The sequence below is a fragment of the Pelodiscus sinensis genome, chromosome 26, assembly GCF_049634645.1.
Source record: "Pelodiscus sinensis isolate JC-2024 chromosome 26, ASM4963464v1, whole genome shotgun sequence".
In the NCBI taxonomy this organism is placed as follows: Eukaryota; Metazoa; Chordata; order Testudines; family Trionychidae; genus Pelodiscus; species Pelodiscus sinensis.
The window spans coordinates 21,383,939-21,400,927 of record NC_134736.1 but is presented as its reverse complement, the minus strand read 5'-3'; the positions used below and the strand labels follow the sequence as shown (position 1 = coordinate 21,400,927).

The window sequence follows — 16,989 nt, the reverse complement described above, 5'->3', positions numbered from 1 at the left end:
ACAGCCCCATTCACCCCCCCCGTGCAACCCACTGCCCCGTGCCTGGGCACAGCCCCAGTCACCCCCCCCCCGTGCAACCCACTGCCCCGCGCCTGAGCACAGCCCCATTCACCCCCCCCCGTGCAACCCACTGCCCCGCGCCTGGGCACAGCCCCACTCACCCCGCCCCCCCCCGTGCAACCCACTGCCTCGTGCCTGGGCACAGCCCCATTCACCCCCCCCCCCGTACAACCCACTGCCCCGTGCCTGGGCACAGCCCCATTCACCCCCCCCCGTGCAACCCACTGCCCGCGCCTGGGCACAGCCCCACTCACCCCCCCCCGTGCAACCCACTGCCTCGTGCCTGGGCACAGCCCCACTCACCCCCCCCCCCCGTGCAACCCACTGCCCCGCGCCTGGGCACAGCCCCACTCACCCCCCCCCCGTGCAAACCCACTGCCTCGTGACTGGGCACAGCCCCACTCACCCCCCCCCCGTGCAACCCACTGCCCCGCGCCTGGGCACAGCCCCATTCACCCCCCCCCGTGCAACCCACTGCCCCGCGCCTGGGCACAGCCCCACTCACCCCGCCCCCCCCCGTGCAACCCACTGCCTCGTGCCTGGGCACAGCCCCATTCACCCCCCCCCGTGCAACCCACTGCCCCGTGCCTGGGCACAGCCCCAGTCACCCCCCCCCCGTGCAACCCACTGCCCCGCGCCTGAGCACAGCCCCATTCACCCCCCCCCGTGCAACCCACTGCCCCGCGCCTGGGCACAGCCCCACTCACCCCGCCCCCCCCCGTGCAACCCACTGCCTCGTGCCTGGGCACAGCCCCATTCACCCCCCCCCCCCGTACAACCCACTGCCCCGCGCCTGGGCACAGCCCCACTCACCCCCCCCCCCGTGCAACCCACTGCTCGTGCCTGGGCACAGCCCCACTCACCCCCCCCCCCGTGCAACCCACTGCCCCGCGCCTGGGCACAGCCCCACTCACCCCCCCCCGTGCAACCCACTGCCTCGTGCCTGGGCACAGCCCCATTCACCCCCCCCCGTGCAACCCACTGCCCCGCGCCTGGGCACAGCCCCATTCACCCCCCCCGTGCAACCCACTGCCCCGCGCCTGGGCACAGCCCCACTCACCCCGCCCCCCCCAGTGCAACCCACTGCCTCGCGCCTGGGCACAGCCCCACTCACCCCCCCCCCCGTGCAACCCACTGCCCCGCGCCTGGGCACAGCCCCACTCACCCCGCCCCCCCCCGTGCAACCCACTGCCTCGCGCCTGGGCACAGCCCCACACCCCCCCCCCCCCCCCGTGCAACCCACTGCCCCGCACCTGGGCACAGCCCCACTCACCCCCCCCCCGTGCAACCCACTGCGCCGCGCCTGGGCACAGCCCCACTCACCCCCCCCCCGTGCAACCCACTGCCCCGCGCCTGGGCACAGCCCCATTCACCCCGCCCCCCCGTGCAACCCACTGCCCCGTGCCTGGGCACAGCACCACTCACCCCCCCCCCCGTGCAACCCACTGCCTCGCGCCTGGGCACAGCCCCATTCACCGCCCCCCCCGTGCAACCCACTGCCCCGCGCCTGGGCACAGCCCCACTCACCCCCCCCCCGTGCAACCCACTGCCCCGCGCCTGGGCACAGCCCCACTCACCCCCCCCCGTGCAACCCACTGCCCCGCGCCTGGGCACAGCCCCACTCATCCCCCCCATGCAACCCACTGCCCCGCGCCTGGGCACAGCCCCATTCACCCCGCCCCCCCCGTTCAACCCACTGCCCCGTGCCTGGGCACAGCCCCACTCACCCCCCCCCGTGCAACCCACTGCCTCGCGCCTGGGCACAGCCCCATTCACCCCCCCCCCCATGCAACCCACTGCCCCGCGCCTGGGCACAGCCCCACTCACCCCCCCCCCCGTGCAACCCACTGCCCCGCGCCTGGGCACAGCCCCATTCACCGCCCCCCCGTGCAACCCACTGCCCCGCGCCTGGGCACAGCCCCACTCACCCCCCCCCCCCCGTGCAACCCACTGCCCCGCGCCTGGGCACAGCCCCATTCACCCCCCCCCCGTGCAACCCACTGCCCCGCGCCTGGGCACAGCCCCATTCACCCCCCCCCATGCAACCCACTGCCCCGCGCCTGGGCACAGCCCCACTCACCCCCCCCCATGCAACCCACTGCCCCGCGCCTGGGCACAGCCCCACTCACCCCCCTCCGTGCAACCCACTGCCCCGCGCCTGGGCACAGCCCCATTCACCCCCCCCCCGTGCAACCCACTGCCCCGCGCCTGGGCACAGCCCCATTCACCCCCCCCCCCCGTGCAACCCACTGCCTCGTGCCTGGGCACAGCCCCATTCATCCCCCCCGTGCAACCCACTGCCCCGCGCCTGGGCACAGCCCCACTCACCCCCCCCCCCGTGCAACCCACTGCCCCGCACCTGGGCACAGCCCCATTCACCCCCCCCCCGTGCAACCCACTGCCTCGTGCCTGGGCACAGCCCCACTCACCCCCCCCCATGCAACCCACTGCCCCGCGCCTGGGCACAGCCCCACTCACCCCACTCCGTGCAACCCACTGCCCCACGCCTGGGCACAGCCCCATTCACCCCCCCCCGTGCAACCCACTGCCTCGTGCCTGGGCACAGCCCCATTCACCCCCCCCCGTGCAACCCACTGCCCCGCGCCTGGGCACAGCCCCATTCACCCCCCCCCCGTGCAACCCACTGCCTCGTGCCTGGGCACAGCCCCATTCACCCCCCCCCGTGCAACCCACTGCCTCGTGCCTGGGCACAGCCCCACTCACCCCCCCCCATGCAACCCACTGCCCGCGCCTGGGCACAGCCCCACTCACCCCCCCCCGTGCAACCCACTGCCCCGCGCCTGGGCACAGCCCCATTCACACCCCCCCCCCGTGCAACCCACTGCCCCGCGCCTGGGCACAGCCCCATTCACACCCCCCCCGTGCAACCCACTGCCCCGCGCCTGGGCACAGCCCCATTCACCCCCCCCCCGTGCAACCCACTGCCCCGCGCCTGGGCACAGCCCCATTCACCCCCCCCCCGTGCAACCCACTGCCCCGCGCCTGGGCACAGCCCCACTCACCCCGCCCCCCCCCGTGCAACCCACTGCCTCGTGCCTGGGCACAGCCCCATTCACCCCCCCCCCGTGCAACCCACTGCCCCGTGCCTGAGCACAGCCCCATTCACCCCCCCCCGTGCAACCCACTGCCCCGCGCCTGGGCACAGCCCCATTCACCGCCCCCCCGTGCAACGCACTGCCCCGCGCCTGGGCACAGCCCCATTCACCGCCCCCCCGTGCAACGCACTGCCCCGCGCCTGAGCACAGCCCCATTCACCCCCCCCCGTGCAACCCACTGCCCCGCGCCTGGGCACAGCCCCACTCACCCCGCCCCCCCCCGTGCAACCCACTGCCCCGTGCCTGGGCACAGCCCCATTCACCCCCCCCCGTGCAACCCACTGCCCCGCGCCTGGGCACAGCCCCACTCACCCCCCCCCCGTGCAACCCACTGCCCCGCGCCTGGGCACAGCCCCACTCACCCCCCCCCGTGCAACCCACTGCCTCGTGCCTGGGCACAGCCCCATTCACCCCCCCCCGTGCAACCCACTGCCCCGCGCCTGGGCACAGCCCCATTCACCCCCCCCCGTGCAACCCACTGCCCCGCGCCTGGGCACAGCCCCACTCACCCCGCCCCCCCCCGTGCAACCCACTGCCTCGCGCCTGGGCACAGCCCCACTCACCCCCCCCCCCGTGCAACCCACTGCCCCGCGCCTGGGCACAGCCCCACTCACCCCGCCCCCCCCGTGCAACCCACTGCCTCGCGCCTGGGCACAGCCCCATTCACCCCCCCCCCCCGTGCAACCCACTGCCCCGCACCTGGGCACAGCCCCACTCACCCCCCCCCCGTGCAACCCACTGCGCCGCGCCTGGGCACAGCCCCACTCACCCCCCCCCCGTGCAACCCACTGCCCCGCGCCTGGGCACAGCCCCATTCACCCCGCCCCCCCGTGCAACCCACTGCCCCGTGCCTGGGCACAGCCCCACTCACCCCCCCCCGTGCAACCCACTGCCTCGCGCCTGGGCACAGCCCCATTCACCGCCCCCCCCGTGCAACCCACTGCCCCGCGCCTGGGCACAGCCCCACTCACCCCCCACCCGTGCAACCCACTGCCCCGCGCCTGGCACAGCCCCACTCACCCCCCCCCGTGCAACCCACTGCCCCGCGCCTGGGCACAGCCCCACTCACCCCCCCCCGTGCAACCCACTGCCTCGCGCCTGGGCACAGCCCCACTCACCCCCCCCCCCCGTGCAACCCACTGCCCCGCGCCTGGGCACAGCCCCATTCACCCCCCCCCCCGTGCAACCCACTGCCCCGCGCCTGGGCACAGCCCCACTCACCCCCCCCCCCCGTGCAACCCACTGCCCCGCGCCTGGGCACAGCCCCACTCACCCCCCCCCCCCGTGCAACCCACTGCCCCGCACCTGGGCACAGCCCCACTCACCCCCCCCCATGCAACCCACTGCCTCGCGCCTGGGCACAGCCCCACTCACCCCCCCCCATGCAACCCACTGCCTCGCGCCTGGGCACAGCCCCACTCACCCCCCCCCCCCCGTGCAACCCACTGCCCCGCACCTGGGCACAGCCCCACTCACCCCCCCCCGTGCAACCCACTGCCTCGCGCCTGGGCACAGCCCCACTCACCCCCCCCCATGCAACCCACTGCCCCGCGCCTGGGCACAGCCCCATTCACCCCCCCCCGTGCAACCCACTGCCCCGCGCCTGGGCACAGCCCCACTCACCCCCCCCCGTGCAACCCACTGCCCCGCGCCTGGGCACAGCCCCACTCACCCCCCCCCGTGCAACCCACTGCCCCGCACCTGGGCACAGCCCCACTCACCCCCCCCCGTGCAACCCACTGCCTCGCGCCTGGGCACAGCCCCACTCACCCCCCCCCATGCAACCCACTGCCCCGCGCCTGGGCACAGCCCCATTCACCCCCCCCCCGTGCAACCCACTGCCCCGCGCCTGGGCACAGCCCCACTCACCCCCCCCCGTGCAACCCACTGCCTCGTGCCTGGGCACAGCCCCATTCACCCCCCCCCGTGCAACCCACTGCCCCACGCCTGGGCACAGCCCCATTCACCCCCCCCCCCGTGCAACCCACTGCCTCGTGCCTGGGCACAGCCCCACTCACCCCCCCCCCCCGTGCAACCCACTGCCCCGCGCCTGGGCACAGCCCCATTCACCCCCCCCCCGTGCAACCCACTGCCCCGCGCCTGGGCACAGCCCCACTCACCCCGCCCCCCCCCGTGCAACCCACTGCCTCGTGCCTGGGCACAGCCCCATTCACCCCCCCCCGTGCAACCCACTGCCCCGTGCCTGGGCACAGCCCCATTCACCCCCCCCGGTGCAACCCACTGCCCCGCGCCTGGGCACAGCCCCATTCACCCCCCCCCCCGTGCAACCCACTGCCTCGTGCCTGGGCACAGCCCCATTCACCCCCCCCCCCGTACAACCCACTGCCCCGTGCCTGGGCACAGCCCCATTCACCCCCCCCCGTGCAACCCACTGCCCCGCGCCTGGGCTCAGCCCCACTCACCCCCCCCCCGTGCAACCCACTGCCCCGCGCCTGGGCACAGCCCCACTCACCCCCCCCCCCGTGCAACCCACTGCCCCGCGCCTGGGCACAGCCCCACTCACCCCCCCCCGTGCAACCCACTGCCTCGTGCCTGGGCACAGCCCCATTCACCCCCCCCCGTGCAACCCACTGCCCCGCGCCTGGGCACAGCCCCATTCACCCCCCCCCGTGCAACCCACTGCCCCGCGCCTGGGCACAGCCCCACTCACCCCGCCCCCCCCCGTGCAACCCACTGCCTCGCGCCTGGGCACAGCCCCACTCACCCCCCCCCCGTGCAACCCACTGCCCCGCGCCTGGGCACAGCCCCACTCACCCCGCCCCCCCCGTGCAACCCACTGCCTCGCGCCTGGGCACAGCCCCACTCACCCCCCCCCCCCGTGCAACCCACTGCCCCGCACCTGGGCACAGCCCCACTCACCCCCCCCCGTGCAACCCACTGCGCCGCGCCTGGGCACAGCCCCACTCACCCCCCCCCGTGCAACCCACTGCCCCGCGCCTGGGCACAGCCCCATTCACCCCGCCCCCCCGTGCAACCCACTGCCCCGTGCCTGGGCACAGCCCCACTCACCCCCCCCCGTGCAACCCACTGCCTCGCGCCTGGGCACAGCCCCATTCACCGCCCCCCCGTGCAACCCACTGCCCCGCGCCTGGGCACAGCCCCACTCACCCCCCCCCCGTGCAACCCACTGCCCCGCGCCTGGGCACAGCCCCACTCACCCCCCCCCGTGCAACCCACTGCCCCGCGCCTGGGCACAGCCCCACTCACCCCCCCCCGTGCAACCCACTGCCTCGCGCCTGGGCACAGCCCCACTCACCCCCCCCCCCGTGCAACCCACTGCCCCGCGCCGGGGCACAGCCCCATTCACCCCCCCCCCCCGTGCAACCCACTGCCCCGCGCCTGGGCACAGCCCCACTCACCCCCCCCCCCGTGCAACCCACTGCCCCGCGCCTGGGCACAGCCCCACTCACCCCCCCCCCCCCGTGCAACCCACTGCCCCGCACCTGGGCACAGCCCCACTCACCCCCCCCCATGCAACCCACTGCCTCGCGCCTGGGCACAGCCCCACTCACCCCCCCCCATGCAACCCACTGCCTCGCGCCTGGGCACAGCCCCACTCACCCCCCCCCCCGTGCAACCCACTGCCCCGCACCTGGGCACAGCCCCACTCACCCCCCCCCGTGCAACCCACTGCCTCGCGCCTGGGCACAGCCCCACTCACCCCCCCCCATGCAACCCACTGCCCCGCGCCTGGGCACAGCCCCATTCACCCCCCCCCCGTGCAACCCACTGCCCCGCGCCTGGGCACAGCCCCACTCACCCCCCCCCGTGCAACCCACTGCCCCGCGCCTGGGCACAGCCCCACTCACCCCCCCCCGTGCAACCCACTGCCCCGCACCTGGGCACAGCCCCACTCACCCCCCCCAGTGCAACCCACTGCCTCGCGCCTGGGCACAGCCCCACTCACCCCCCCCCATGCAACCCACTGCCCCGCGCCTGGGCACAGCCCCATTCACCCCCCCCCCGTGCAACCCACTGCCCCGCGCCTGGGCACAGCCCCATTCACCCCCCCCCCGTGCAACCCACTGCCCCGCGCCTGGGCACAGCCCCACTCACCCCCCCCCGTGCAACCCACTGCCCCGCGCCTGGGCACAGCCCCACTCACCCCCCCCCCGTGCAACCCACTGCCTCGTGCCTGGGCACAGCCCCATTCACCCCCCCCCGTGCAACCCACTGCCCCGCGCCTGGGCACAGCCCCATTCACCCCCCCCTCCCGTGCAACCCACTGCCTCGTGCCTGGGCACAGCCCCACTCACCCCCCCCATGCAACCCACTGCCCCGTGCCTGAGCACAGCCCCACTCACCCCCCCATGCAACCCACTGCCCCGCGCCTGGGCACAGCCCCATTCACCCCCCCCCCGTGCAACCCACTGCCCCGCGCCTGGGCACAGCCCCACTCACCCCCCCCCGTGCAACCCACTGCCTCGTGCCTGGGCACAGCCCCATTCACCCCCCCCCCGTGCAACCCACTGCCCCGCGCCTGAGCACAGCCTCATTCACCCCCCCCCCGTGCAACCCACTGCCCCGCGCCTGGGCACAGCCCCATTCACCCCCCCCCCCGTGCAACCCACTGCCCCGCGCCTGGGCACAGCCCCATTCACCCCCCCCCCCCGTGCAAACCACTGCCCCGCGCCTGGGCACAGCCCCACTCACCCCCCCCCCCCCGTGCAACCCACTGCCCCGCGCCTGGGCACAGCCCCACTCACCCCCCCCCCATGCAACCCACTGCCCCGCGCCTGGGCACAGCCCCATTCACCCCCCCCCGTGCAACCCACTGCCCCGCGCCTGGGCACAGCCCCACTCACCCCCCCCCGTGCAACCCACTGCCCCGCGCCTGGGCACAGCCCCACTCACCCCCCCCCGTGCAACCCACTGCCCCGCACCTGGGCACAGCCCCACTCACCCCCCCCAGTGCAACCCACTGCCTCGCGCCTGGGCACAGCCCCACTCACCCCCCCCCATGCAACCCACTGCCCCGCGCCTGGGCACAGCCCCATTCACCCCCCCCCCCGTGCAACCCACTGCCCCGCGCCTGGGCACAGCCCCACTCACCCCCCCCCCGTGCAACCCACTGCCCCGCGCCTGGGCACAGCCCCACTCACCCCCCCCCGTGCAACCCACTGCCTCGTGCCTGGGCACAGCCCCATTCACCCCCCCCCCGTGCAACCCACTGCCCCGCGCCTGGGCACAGCCCCATTCACCCCCCCCTCCCGTGCAACCCACTGCCCCGCGCCTGGGCACAGCCCCATTCACCCCCCCCCCCGTGCAACCCACTGCCCCGCGCCTGGGCACAGCCCCACTCACCCCCCCCCGTGCAACCCACTGCCTCGTGCCTGGGCACAGCCCCATTCACCCCCCCCCGTGCAACCCACTGCCCCGCGCCTGAGCACAGCCTCATTCACCCCCCCCCGTGCAACCCACTGCCCCGCGCCTGGGCACAGCCCCATTCACCCCCCCCCCCGTGCAACCCACTGCCCCGCGCCTGGGCACAGCCCCATTCACCCCCCCCCCCGTGCAAACCACTGCCCCGCGCCTGGGCACAGCCCCACTCACCCCCCCCCCCGTGCAACCCACTGCCCCGCGCCTGGGCACAGCCCCACTCACCCCCCCCCATGCAACCCACTGCCCCGCGCCTGGGCACAGCCCCATTCACCCCCCCCCGTGCAACCCACTGCCCCGCGCCTGGGCACAGCCCCACTCACCCCCCCCCGTGCAACCCACTGCCCCGCGCCTGGGCACAGCCCCACTCACCCCCCCCCGTGCAACCCACTGCCCCGCACCTGGGCACAGCCCCACTCACCCCCCCCAGTGCAACCCACTGCCTCGCGCCTGGGCACAGCCCCACTCACCCCCCCCCATGCAACCCACTGCCCCGCGCCTGGGCACAGCCCCATTCACCCCCCCCCCCGTGCAACCCACTGCCCCGCGCCTGGGCACAGCCCCACTCACCCCCCCCCGTGCAACCCACTGCCCCGCGCCTGGGCACAGCCCCACTCACCCCCCCCGTGCAACCCACTGCCTCGTGCCTGGGCACAGCCCCATTCACCCCCCCCCGTGCAACCCACTGCCCCGCGCCTGGGCACAGCCCCATTCACCCCCCCCTCCCGTGCAACCCACTGCCTCGTGCCTGGGCACAGCCCCACTCACCCCCCCCATGCAACCCACTGCCCCGCGCCTGGGCACAGCCCCACTCACCCCCCCCGTGCAACCCACTGCCCCGCGCCTGGGCACAGCCCCATTCACCCCCCCCGTGCAACCCACTGCCCCGCGCCTGGGCACAGCCCCACTCACCCCCCCCGTGCAACCCACTGCCCCGCGCCTGGGCACAGCCCCACTCACCCCCCCCGTGCAACCCACTGCCCCGCGCCTGGGCACAGCCCCATTCACCCCCCCCCGTGCAACCCACTGCCCCGCGCCTGGGCACAGCCCCATTCACCCCCCCCCGTGCAACCCACTGCCTCGTGCCTGGGCACAGCCCCATTCACCCCCCCCCCGTGCAACCCACTGCCCCGCGCCTGGGCACAGCCCCACTCACCCCCCCCCGTGCAACCCACTGCCCCGCGCCTGAGCACAGCCTCATTCACCCCCCCCCCCCGTGCAACCCACTGCCCCGCGCCTGGGCACAGCCCCATTCACCCCCCCCCCGTGCAACCCACTGCCCCGCGCCTGGGCACAGCCCCATTCACCCCCCCCCGTGCAACCCACTGCCTCGTGCCTGGGCACAGCCCCATTCACCCCCCCCCCGTGCAACCCACTGCCCCGCGCCTGGGCACAGCCCCACTCACCCCCCCCCGTGCAACCCACTGCCCCGCGCCTGAGCACAGCCCCATTCACCCCCCCCCGTGCAACCCACTGCCCCGCGCCTGGGCACAGCCCCACTCACCCCCCCCCATGCAACCCACTGCCCCGCGCCTGGGCACAGCCCCATTCACCCCCCCCCGTGCAACCCACTGCCCCGCGCCTGGGCACAGCCCCACTCACCCCCCCCGTGCAACCCACTGCCCCGCGCCTGGGCACAGCCCCACTCACCCCCCCCCGTGCAACCCACTGCCCCGCACCTGGGCACAGCCCCACTCACCCCCCCCAGTGCAACCCACTGCCTCGCGCCTGGGCACAGCCCCACTCACCCCCCCCCATGCAACCCACTGCCCCGCGCCTGGGCACAGCCCCATTCACCCCCCCCCGTGCAACCCACTGCCCCGCGCCTGGGCACAGCCCCACTCACCCCCCCCCGTGCAACCCACTGCCCCGCGCCTGGGCACAGCCCCACTCACCCCCCCCCGTGCAACCCACTGCCTCGTGCCTGGGCACAGCCCCATTCACCCCCCCCCGTGCAACCCACTGCCCCGCGCCTGGGCACAGCCCCATTCACCCCCCCCTCCCGTGCAACCCACTGCCTCGTGCCTGGGCACAGCCCCACTCACCCCCCCCATGCAACCCACTGCCCCGTGCCTGAGCACAGCCCCACTCACCCCCCCCATGCAACCCACTGCCCCGCGCCTGGGCACAGCCCCATTCACCCCCCCCCCGTGCAACCCACTGCCCCGCGCCTGGGCACAGCCCCACTCACCCCCCCCCGTGCAACCCACTGCCTCGTGCCTGGGCACAGCCCCATTCACCCCCCCCCGTGCAACCCACTGCCCCGCGCCTGAGCACAGCCTCATTCACCCCCCCCCGTGCAACCCACTGCCCCGCGCCTGGGCACAGCCCCATTCACCCCCCCCCCCCGTGCAACCCACTGCCCCGCGCCTGGGCACAGCCCCATTCACCCCCCCCCGTGCAAACCACTGCCCCGCGCCTGGGCACAGCCCCACTCACCCCCCCCCCGTGCAACCCACTGCCCCGCGCCTGGGCACAGCCCCACTCACCCCCCCCCCATGCAACCCACTGCCCCGCGCCTGGGCACAGCCCCATTCACCCCCCCCCGTGCAACCCACTGCCCCGCGCCTGGGCACAGCCCCACTCACCCCCCCCCGTGCAACCCACTGCCCCGCGCCTGGGCACAGCCCCACTCACCCCCCCCCGTGCAACCCACTGCCCCGCACCTGGGCACAGCCCCACTCACCCCCCCCAGTGCAACCCACTGCCTCGCGCCTGGGCACAGCCCCACTCACCCCCCCCCATGCAACCCACTGCCCCGCGCCTGGGCACAGCCCCATTCACCCCCCCCCGTGCAACCCACTGCCCCGCGCCTGGGCACAGCCCCACTCACCCCCCCCCGTGCAACCCACTGCCCCGCGCCTGGGCACAGCCCCACTCACCCCCCCCGTGCAACCCACTGCCTCGTGCCTGGGCACAGCCCCATTCACCCCCCCCCGTGCAACCCACTGCCCCGCGCCTGGGCACAGCCCCATTCACCCCCCCCTCCCGTGCAACCCACTGCCTCGTGCCTGGGCACAGCCCCACTCACCCCCCCCATGCAACCCACTGCCCCGCGCCTGGGCACAGCCCCACTCACCCCCCCCGTGCAACCCACTGCCCCGCGCCTGGGCACAGCCCCATTCACCCCCCCCGTGCAACCCACTGCCCCGCGCCTGGGCACAGCCCCACTCACCCCCCCCCGTGCAACCCACTGCCCCGCGCCTGGGCACAGCCCCACTCACCCCCCCCGTGCAACCCACTGCCCCGCGCCTGGGCACAGCCCCATTCACCCCCCCCCGTGCAACCCACTGCCCCGCGCCTGGGCACAGCCCCATTCACCCCCCCCCGTGCAACCCACTGCCTCGTGCCTGGGCACAGCCCCATTCACCCCCCCCCCGTGCAACCCACTGCCCCGCGCCTGGGCACAGCCCCACTCACCCCCCCCCGTGCAACCCACTGCCCCGCGCCTGAGCACAGCCTCATTCACCCCCCCCCCCCCGTGCAACCCACTGCCCCGCGCCTGGGCACAGCCCCATTCACCCCCCCCCCGTGCAACCCACTGCCCCGCGCCTGGGCACAGCCCCATTCACCCCCCCCCGTGCAACCCACTGCCTCGTGCCTGGGCACAGCCCCATTCACCCCCCCCCCGTGCAACCCACTGCCCCGCGCCTGGGCACAGCCCCACTCACCCCCCCCCGTGCAACCCACTGCCCCGCGCCTGAGCACAGCCTCATTCACCCCCCCCCCCCCGTGCAACCCACTGCCCCGCGCCTGGGCACAGCCCCACTCACCCCCCCCCCGTGCAACCCACTGCCTCGTGCCTGGGCACAGCCCCACTCACCCCGCCCCCCCCCGTGCAACCCACTGCCCCGCGCCTGGGCACAGCCCCACTCACCCCGCCCCCCCGTGCAACCCACTGCCCCGCGCCTGGGCACAGCCCCACTCACCCCCCCCCCCCGTGCAACCCACTGCCCCGCGCCTGGGCACAGCCCCACTCACCCCCCCCCCGTGCAACCCACTGCCCCGCGCCTGGGCACAGCCCCACTCACCCCCCCCCGTGCAACCCACTGCCCCGCGCCTGAGCACAGCCTCATTCACCCCCCCCCCCGTGCAACCCACTGCCCCGCGCCTGGGCACAGCCCCACTCACCCCCCCCCCCGTGCAACCCACTGCCTCGTGCCTGGGCACAGCCCCACTCACCCCGCCCCCCCGTGCAACCCACTGCCTCGTGCCTGGGCACAGCCCCACTCACCCCGCCCCCCCCGTGCAACCCACTGCCCCGCGCCTGGGCACAGCCCCACTCACCCCGCCCCCCCGTGCAACCCACTGCCCCGCGCCTGGGCACAGCCCCACTCACCCCCCCCCCATGCAACCCACTGCCCCGCGCCTGGGCACAGCCCCACTCACCCCCCCCCCCCGTGCAACCCACTGCGCCGCGCCTGGGCACAGCCCCACTCACCCCCCCCCCCGTGCAACCCACTGCCTCGTGCCTGGGCACAGCCCCACTCACCCCCCCCCCCGTGCAACCCACTGCCCCGCGCCTGGGCACTGGCCCCCGCATTCCTACTCCCCTGCACCCGCCTCCCTCCCAGCCCCCCGAGCCAGCCCGCAGTCTCCCCGCCGAGCCCCCCAGGCTCCCCCTCACCTCAGCGCCTCCGACCCCTCCTGCCCCCGCTTCTCAGAAGCAGCCGCGAACCGAGCAACGGCGCCAACGGCTCCCTCAGAATTCGTTGCGTAGCCAGGGGGGGGGGGGGGGGGGAGTCAGACGCGGGACTCACTGAAACCCGGCTGGGGCGAGGAGGAACGGGGGGAGGGGCCAGACTGCGCGTGCGCAGCGAGTCAGTGACACCAGGGCCAGGCCCCGCCTCCCGCTGCTCTGCAACCAGCCAATAGGGGCAGCGGGAGGATCTGTAGGCGGGTCCCTGCACACGTGGGTCCCGGGGGGGGACACGGGGCCAGGGCCCTGGCGGGACATTTCTCCCCAAACCGCCCGGGCTGCGATTCCCAGCGGCCCCGCCCCGCGCAGCCGGAGCCCGCCCCGGGCCGGGAGCAGCCGGGTGTGGCTGGGGGGGACTTTGCAGCTGCCCCGGGAGCGCCCCGCCCGGAGGGGCCGAGGCCGCAGCGAGCCGGGGAAAGTCTCCGGCAGGAAGCCACGTGCCCCTGCCCCTGCCCCGATACAGTCCTCGCGCTAGGACCCAGGGGCCGGGAGATCCTTGCACCCCCCCCCCAACAGGCGACCGCTGCCTCCCCCTGCGAGCGCTGTTCCCCAGGGGCGTCCCCACGTGGGAAGCCTGAGTGGGGCGGAGGGGGGCGTGGAAGGGGCCGTGCGGAGAATTCTGGGGCTGGGGGGGGGCAGAGCTGGGACAGGGGGACACTGGGGGGGGGGGGTGAAGGGAAGCAGAGAGGATGCGGGGGAGGGGCTGGACGGGGAACATGGGAGCAAGCGCAGCGGGGGGGAGACAGACACTGGCAGCTCCCCCAGCCCGTGGGATTGGGGAGGGGCTGCCCTGCCCGACATCCGAGCTAGAATCTGTCTTTAACGCGAACTATAAATCGGGCGTGGTGGGGAGGCGGGATTGTGCTGTTCTTGCTGCTGCTGCTGCTTCAGTTGCAGCTCCTTCTCTGTCTCTGCTTGTTTTTTTGCTGCTTTTACTTCTTTGGGTGCTGCTGCTTTCGGCTGTTTCTGCTTGTTCTTCTGTTGCTCCTTCTCCGGCTGCTCCTTCTTTTGTTTCTGCTATTGCTGCTGCTTGCTTTTCCCTCTCTTGTTTCTTCTTCTGTCGATGGCTTCTGCTGTTGCTGCTGATTTTTCTTTTCATCTGCTTCTGATGCTGCTACTTCTTGCACCGCTGCTGCTGTTTCTTCTGCTCCTTCTCCTGCTTCTTGTTTTTCTGCGTCTCCCTCTTCTGCTTAAATCTGCTGCTCCTTCTATGTTTCTTTTCCTGCTGCTGCTACTTCCTGTTTCTTCTGCTCTTCTCCTGCTGAGACTTATTATTGTTGTTCTGCTGCTGTTGCTTTGGTTTCCGCTGCTTCTCTTGCTGCAATTTCTTCTGCTGCTGTTCCTGCCTCTTTTATTCTGCTGCTGCTTCTGATGTTTCTTCTGCTGCTGCTTGTTCTTCTGATCTGATGCTTCTACTTCAGCTGAGGTTTCTTCTCTTCTGCTTCTGCCTCTTTTCTTCCCTTCTTATCCTGCTGCTCTTTCTGTTGCTGTTGATCCTTCCTCTGTTCTTCTTCTGCTTCTTCTCTTGCTGTTTCCATTTTTCTATTGATGCTGCTACTTCCTTTTTGGTTTCTTCTTTTGCTGCTGCTTCTTCTAGTGCTGTCACTGCTCTTTGCATCTGCTGCTGCTGCTTCTTCCACTGTGTCTGATTCTTCTGCAAATTATTTGCGCAAGAGGGCCAGTGTAGACAGCACAGTACTGTTTTGCGCAAAAAAGCCCCGATTGCGAAAATGGCGATCAGGGCTTTTTTGCGCAAAAGTGTATCTAGATTAGCACTGATGCTTTTCCACAAAAAGTGCTTTTGCGGAAAAGCATCCGTGCCAATCTAGACGTTCTGTTCCAAAAATGCTTTTAACAGAAAACTTTTCCGTTAAAAGCATTTCCGGAAAATCATGCCAATCTAGACACAGTCATAGATGGTATCATGAGCTTTCGTGGGCACAGCCCACTTCTTCAGATGACTAGAGTTTTGAGTTTAGGATGTGCAGACCTATTTATTTTGGCTCTGCACATCCTAAACTCAAAACTCCAGTCATCTGAAGAGGTGGGCTGTGCCCACGAAAGCTCCTGATACCATTTATATGTTTTGTTGTCTATAAAGTGCTACCAGACCATTAGTCTGTACAGGATAAACTTAAAAAACAATGAACTCAGCTATACCCTGAAGCTGGTATAATTTACAGAGCATCCATTCCATTAGTGTGCTTGTCTCTGCTTGGATACTATTTAGTGCCTTCACCACTGGGCCCATAACCATGGCGCATTCTGTCAATAAAACCAGCTCTGCTGGATTCAGCCTGTCGTACAGTTAATACATAATGTTAATACAAATACAGAATGATCAGGGTTTGTGTTTTTAACAAAAAGAAAAGCATAAAGTGAAGAACTGCTTCTTGCATACTAATTTGGAGTCCTGGGAACACATTTCTCATGGACCCTTCTCCTTGTTCATTCAGTATGTACTGAATTCTCTCCACAGCCATGAACACAGAGTTCCATCTTTTCTGGCTTGGCCAAATGCACTGGGGCTTGCATTCTGCTTCCACCATTTTTGCTCCACTTGCTGAGTGTTCAATTTTATTTCATAGTGCTTAGCATCTGGCAAAAGTGGACCTGGCCATCTCTTCTTAGGTGTCATTTGATTCTCCCTGTACCACATCTACAAATGAAACTAGGTTCTACAAGTGGCAGGCTCAATGTTGGTATTTTGGTACAATTTATTCAATTTAGGCACAAACTGAAGAATCTGCAGCTGGTGAGCTGGTGCTACAGGACACAGGGAGCTGGCTCTCCAGAGCCTCTATTCCCTTGGGCCAGGCACGAGAGCACCGTGTGCGTGTGTCCAGCTGCTGCATTCACTGTGAGTAACTCTCCTTCCCTTCTCTGGGCCAGTAAATCGTTGGTGATGGTGCCATAGGACTGGCTGCATGCGCTGGGTTTTCTTTCAGCCGGGAGGTGCCAGTGACTTGGGGCAAACGCTCCTTTGGGACGGGCAGAAACCAGAGTGTCGGGGGGCTTGGGGAGGGAGCAGGTGTCTGTCACTCAGGCTGTCCTGCGGGGAAGGGTTACCCTCAAATTGGTTCCATCAATATGTGGAATAAATGTCATTCTGTGCACCAAGTCAGGTGCAGATGTGCACCACACATAGAAAGAGACTGGCGGGGCTGGTTCTGCTCATCACCTGGGCGGTGCCTGAATCTGTCCTGGATGGCTGCCCAAGTGCTCAGCTTACAGGGAACACTGGTGGGGGGGCCCATGAGCAGCTCCAGCCCATGTCCCCCCCCCATCCAGGGCAGGTGGAGAGTCTGAAGCTTCCCACAACTGCCCTTGTGGTTCTTACCCCATTCATGTCACAGTAAAAACTGTCTGGGCAGCGGGGGATCCATGGACCCTCCATCTGCCCTGGGCAGGGGTACTAGGGCTGGCCCAACAGCCAGCGGCAGCTTTCGAGTCCCCGATCCCCAGGTGGATGGGTCTGTGATGGCCCCAGCTGCATTGGCACCCCAGGGCTTCTCTTCCTTGCGCAAGGTCCAGATTCTGGCCAGGGAGGGGGGCAGAGCCCGGGAGAATGGGGAGGAGCAGGGGGCAACTGATGAAAAAAGAGGCCAGGCCAGATCTGCTCACCTTCAACAGTGGGAGGGGCCCTTGGCCTCCTGTTCTGGTGCCCCCGAGGGGGATGGGCAAAGGTAGAGGTTGCTCATTGTGACAGGTGTA

At 70.9% G+C, this 16,989-nt stretch overlaps 1 protein-coding gene across 1 annotated transcript in view; it reads right to left on the bottom strand.

Moving 5' to 3' along the window:
- Window positions 1-13,291, bottom strand: part of LOC102449828 (uncharacterized) — a 55,326-nt gene extending 42,035 nt beyond the window's left edge. The window contains 1 exon segment of the mRNA XM_075909462.1: window positions 13,204-13,291. The gene's annotated coding sequence lies outside the window, so the exon portion shown is untranslated.
- Between the last annotated feature and the right edge of the window lie 3,698 nt (window positions 13,292-16,989).